Source organism: Notolepis coatsorum, assembly GCF_963971535.1.
Source record: "Notolepis coatsorum genome assembly, chromosome: 16".
NCBI lineage: Eukaryota > Metazoa > Chordata > Actinopteri > Aulopiformes > Paralepididae > Notolepis > Notolepis coatsorum.
The window spans coordinates 74784566-74790565 of record NC_140180.1 but is presented as its reverse complement, the minus strand read 5'-3'; the positions used below and the strand labels follow the sequence as shown (position 1 = coordinate 74790565).

General features: G+C 43.0%; 1 protein-coding gene across 1 annotated transcript in view; it reads left to right on the top strand.

Moving 5' to 3' along the window:
- The first annotated feature begins 202 nt into the window (after positions 1 to 202).
- Positions 203 to 6000, top strand: part of acsl4a (acyl-CoA synthetase long chain family member 4a) — a 56892-nt gene continuing 51094 nt past the window's right edge. Inside the window, exon 1 of the mRNA XM_084332338.1 lies at positions 203 to 272. The gene's annotated coding sequence lies outside the window, so the exon portion shown is untranslated. The remainder of the gene's footprint in view (positions 273 to 6000) is intronic.

Genomic DNA, 6000 nt, shown 5'->3' with positions numbered 1-6000 from the left:
TCAATCAATCAATCAATTTCGCTGGAAGCATCTCAGATAAACAGGGACGAAAGAGGCGTCGTTTCCTTTAATATGACATAAAACAAGAGAGTTGTGACGACGACGACAGATACGCCGTTTCGATTTCTCATTGGTCTAGAAATATGGAATCAGATGACGTCGTGGTTCCGGGTTTCTTGTCTCGCCCCCTCTCCGTCAAAAGGTAACTTTCGGTCATTTTCTTGGCATCAGGACGGGAGACTGCGATTGAACGAGTTTGGCGGCTGCTCACGGTAAGAATGTCATATCAGCCTGCAAGTTAAGCAGGGTATCACTCGCTAGTTGGACACTGTAATCTATAATCTCATTATACAGTTATCCGCGTGTAGACACGTAGGGTTAGCTAATTTGTAAACGGCTTAACGTCTCCAGTCATCAACTCTCGGCTAGCATCGCTAAACATGATAGCGGTACCAACGTGTAGCTGGTCGCTTTGTCATCGCTTCTCAAGTCAGTCGTGTGTGTGTGTGTGTGTGTGTGTGTGTGTGTGTGTGTGTGTGTGTGTGTGTGTGTGTGTGTGTGTGTGTGTGTGTGTGTGTGTGTGTGTGTGTGTGTGTGTGTGTGTGTGTGTGTGTGTGTGTGTGTGTGTGTGTGTGTGTGTGTGTGTGTGTGTGTGTGTGTGTGTGTGTGTGTGTGTGTGTGTGTGTGTGTGTGTGTGTGTGTGTGTGTGTGTGTGTGTGTGTGTGTGTGTGTGTGTGTGTGTGTGTGTGTGTGTGTGTGTGTGTGTGTGTGTGTGTGTGTGTGTGTGTGTGTGTGTGTGTGTGTGTGTGTGTGTGTGTGTGTGTGTGTGTGTGTGTGTGTGTGTGTGTGTGTGTGTGTGTGTGTGTGTGTGTGTGTGTGTGTGTGTGTGTGTGTGTGTGTGTGTGTGTGTGTGTGTGTGTGTGTGTGTGTGTGTGGCGATCGCCCACACACACACACACAGGGCGAACGCTGAGATCTCAGCGAATACAACTCTGATTATCCCAAGGCTTGTAAAATAGATTCCTTACCTCAGATCAGATGTTCTCCAAAAATCGATTGCTTTTATTGATCCAACGCTACATACTGTACGTATGTATTCCACGCTGTTCTGATGCTCCACAATGAATCCGATCGGCTCGGGTTACATGCCTGAGAAGTAAAATGTGGATTCCGGATTTTTCTTTTCTCATCCATTTTCATTGAGTCCATTCCAAAAGGGTGCATTACCATCTGGGAGATGATAGGGGGTGGTTTTTTCACATCTGAGCTCCTACAGGGGCTGCATACCAACGGGAGACTCGGTTGATGAAATATGAATTCAGATCGCTAATAAAAAAATAAAACGATAATTGTCGTCGTGGGCATTCAGGCATTGGGCTGATAAAACGTCTTATCACGTTTTGGGCATTGAAAGTGTTAATAAGCAGCAGAGATTGATTTAGCAGTGCCTTATTATAACCTGAAGTCGAATAGTAAAAACCAAAACGTGATCTTGACTTAATCACAGCCAGGTTCAAGCAATCATCAACACAATTAGGGATGCCCCGATCACGTTTTTTGCCACCACCGATCGCCTTGAGCCATATCGGCCGATACCGATCCGATATCGATTGTTTTTGATTAAAAAATAATAATAATAATAATTTTATATAATTTATTTAATTTTTTTATAAAATATATATATTATATAATCATACTTGTAGTTGTATTATCTGCGAGACATCGCCACCACACACCAAGTCAAAATGCTCGCTATCTGCAAACAGCTTCACTGTCTGTGTGTACTCGAGTAGCCTCCAGCTACGGCCAGGATTCTCCGGAGCTGCAGCTGGACCCTATTGATCACATTCAACATGCCTTCAGCTCGAATACGCATCGAATCAGTGTTATAAGACATTGATATCAGGAGCTATCTGTAGCTACTGCTAGCCAGCTAGATACCGTTAAGACAACGCCTCAGTGAACTATTTAGTTTAATGGGACGTTTCGTTTTGAACAGTGAGCTAACGTGAGCTATCATGCACTACTAGACTTGCTGGAGCATTTGTTGATATCGGGAGCTATCAGTAGCTAGCCGGCTAGATACCGTTAGACAATGCCTCATCATGTATTAAACTAAAAGTGAATAGTTGACTGGGTCATTTTGTAACGGTAGCTAACGTTAGCTCACGGAGGTCCCAGTGTCCCACTAGACCAGGGGTCAGCAACCTTTAGTATCAAAAGAGCCACTTTTCCCCCGTCCCACAAAATAAAATGCTCAGGGAGCCGCACAACCTATTTACCCTTAAAATGAAGATAACAGTGTATAACGTTTTATATATCCCCAAGCATACCCCACATTTAGCATAAAATGCCAGACAATTGCATACCCAAAGTAATTTGCGATTTATTATACTTTATACTTATAGCACACAGTTTGTTGCATTAATGGGATTATAAAGCAACAAAAAGAAAAATGTTGACTTTTTAATTGCTGTTTTTACCTGTTATAACAAAGGAAACCCTCAAACTCTTATGAAGAGGAGAAAAAATACTGGCTGTGTAGACCTATTTTTTAATAAAACACAGAGGAGGAGACAAAACACTGGTGTCTGTAGACCGACTTTGAAATAAAACCCTGAATTATTCAGGTATATTTGAGTCCTTCCCTTATTTGTGGAACATTTATCAAATAAAAAGTAGTCTACTTTGAAAAAAGACTACCACGTGTAGACCTACTTTGAAATAAAACACAGAAAAGGAGAAAAAACACTGACATATGTAGACCTACTTTGAAATAAAACCCTGAACTATGCAGCTATATTAGAGTCCTTCCCTTATTTGTGGAAAATCTATAAAATTAAAAGTAAATTTTTCGTTGTTCGCAAATTTCGCACCACATATCAGGCATACAGGCAAGCCTTTTGTTGACTAAATATCTTAGTTGATGAAATATTTTTTTATTTCAGTGTCACAGTATGACATAGATCTCCAAAATAAGAGAAAAAAAAGTAAAAAAAAAAATGATTTTTTTTTTTTGCCAGGGAGCCGCAGCTGATTGGCTAAAGAGTCGCATGCGGCCTCGAGGCCGCAGGTTGCCGACCCCTGCACTAGACTATACTTAAGCATTACATCACGCGCAGGAGTGGTTTGTGAACAATAAACCCCCCCTAGGCATGGTTTATTGTTCACAAATCACGACTGCAAGTGGTGTAAAGCTTTTATACAACTGCCACATTCATCCAACCTTATTTCTATACAATAAACACACATTAATCAAAGATTTATTGAAAACCATCCGCCAGAAAAAGTAGTTCCCACAACTACAAAAAAGACAATTTGCCTCCATGTGGAAGCAGATCGGAAGTGCATCCAACCAACTAACACATCCAACTGTGTATTATTGGAATGATTGATTGGAAATTTTATTACCAGATGCAGAATGGGTACAATACAGTATGGCTCAATACACACAATTGTTAAGGGAATGCAGACCTACTTTCCATAGAACTTCATTCTTAGATGCTTCTATAGAAAGTAGGTAAAACAAATTAAAAAGTTTTCTTTGCCCTATAGGAAAAAAACGTTTTCTTCGCCCTATTTTTTTATTAATTTTTTTAAACCTACTGTAGAGGGCCTAAACTTAACCAGTTGGAAACCAAGCGTACAGTAATAAAATTAGCACTCAATCAATCAATCAACTCAATAGGCCATGCTCACTTAGAACAGCGCAGCACCCAGCTCTCTCTCAGTCTGACCCGCGTTGCAGACAGGAGTGTGTGTGTGTGTGGGGGGGGGGGGGTGTGGCGGTGGGTGGAGACTAGAGCTAGCGCTGACAGTCAGAGAGAAGGAAAAAGAAATTGAAAAAAAATGCAAATTAATCAATCAATCAAATCGCGATTTTTCTTTTGTTCTAGAATGACTCAAGACCCATCAATTACATCATCCAACATTGTTTAAAGGACTAACACATTCGCAGTGACAGAATCGCTTCATATTTAGTCGTTATGGCGCTATCAACATATCCATTTGTTGTCCGCGATCTTGTTTTCTCCCGGAGTGAGCCGGCGGAGTGATATGTGATTCGGTTGTGGGCGGGTCCTGAGCCCAGGACCGTGGATTGTTGCCAATAAAGACGTGTAAATGGACTGTTTCAGCCAATCAGAATCGAGAAATTTGCATGCCGTTGTATAATAGTGTTTACAGTACACGGGTGCGGGAGGGGCTGGAGGAGGAGGAGCAGACGCCGCTGCTCTTTCCGTGTGTCTGAGACAGAACTCGGCGAGTGAGATCTCCGCTCAGAATTGGATCATGTTTTTCGATCGGTTTTGAGTGACGATCGGCGAAAATAAAGCATTATCACCGATCACCGATCGCATATTTATACTGATTATCGGCCGATAACGATCGGTGGCCGATCGATCGGGGCATCCCTAAACACAATGCAACATACTGTAGTGCACCGCTTCCCTCAAGCAGCCCGAGAGGTCGACCATCATGGATAAATCAGGACAAAACAAAAGTCTGCTGGCTAGAAGGTATTTGCATTTCGAAAATGTGTAATAACACTAATACTTTTTAAAAACTTTCTTTTAGGTTAAGGTGATAATGTGATGCTTATGGTTAGAATTAAGGTACGGATTATGTTTATAAACAACGTTTAAGGTGACAATAGCCATGACCAAACAAAGTATTTCCCCCCCGTAGGCTATATGACGAACCCGGTTTTATTATGGTTAGTTAAATGGGCGAAGCCATGGATGGCGAAACACACTCCTATGCAGAACTATTTCTACGCCTGTACGTCACCGCATGTTAAACACCTCTGCCCAAGAGATCCAAAATCTGTAGGCGTGTAGGACTGTATGTGTGGTTCTATTTATCCTAGTATGGCTGCCTGTAACCATTGGGAACCACTTTTAAAGATAAATCTTCCATTGCTATGTACAAAACAGTGGTTGCTATGTTACAGGCAGCCATGTTGGAAGAAAGAACTACACAAACATTCCATGCAAGGTCTCTAATTAGTTTGAAAGAAAATGCAAATAACTTTGAATTGGGTGTAATACAGGGTATCGCAAATAACCAAAAATTTTGCATATCTTGTGCAGTTTTAATGCTGCAAGCATAGAGTTGGCGGGAGCCAGCGATCGCCCGGTTCCAAGCGGGGATGCGTTCCCAACGGGCACATGCTCCGACAGGTCACACTTTGAACGGGCACTGCACTACAAAGGACGGAATCTCTGTTTGTCCTCTCCTTCGCATATCTCGAACCGGTGACTTGCCGACTTAACGATCGGTGGGTAGGGGTGCAACGGATGCCAAAACTCACGGTTCGGATCATATTATGGTTTTGAGTCAGGGTTCGACCACTTTTTGGATGGACAAAAACGTTTTTCAAAGTATAAGGAAAGCATAAGGAACACACACTTAGGGCTAGATCCCCCGTCAAATCAAGCTCAACTTCTTTCATGCAACAGTTGAGTCTGTCCTTTTGTATGGCAGTGAATGCTGGACCTTGAAGCCCACCCTGCAGAAGTCCTTGGATGGGTGCTACACCAGAATGATGCGTGTGGTGCTCAACATCAACAGGGATGAGCATGTCACTAATGCAAACTTGTATGGGGGGGTGCTAAAGGTGAGCGATAAAGTGGCAGTCAGGAGAATGAGGCTGGCAGGTCACTGCCAGAGACACCATGAGATGCCAACCAGCAAACTTGTACTGTGGGAACCAACACACGGGCATCGATCACGAGGACGTCCCACGTTAACCTATGTGGACGTACTCAGGAGAGATGTGGGAACAGAAAGCACCGGCGAGCTAGCCAGATGCATGGAGGATCGGGATGACTGGAAGCACCGATGGAGGGCCCGTCCGAGGACGACCTAGATAGATCCACAAAGAATGGATTGCACGGAGCAAGTTGCACCCTTACTTACAATTCATTATGAATTGAAAATGGGGGACCCTGATGTAAACAAGACGAAAGTCTTTCTCTGGTCTGCATCAACAATTGTGTG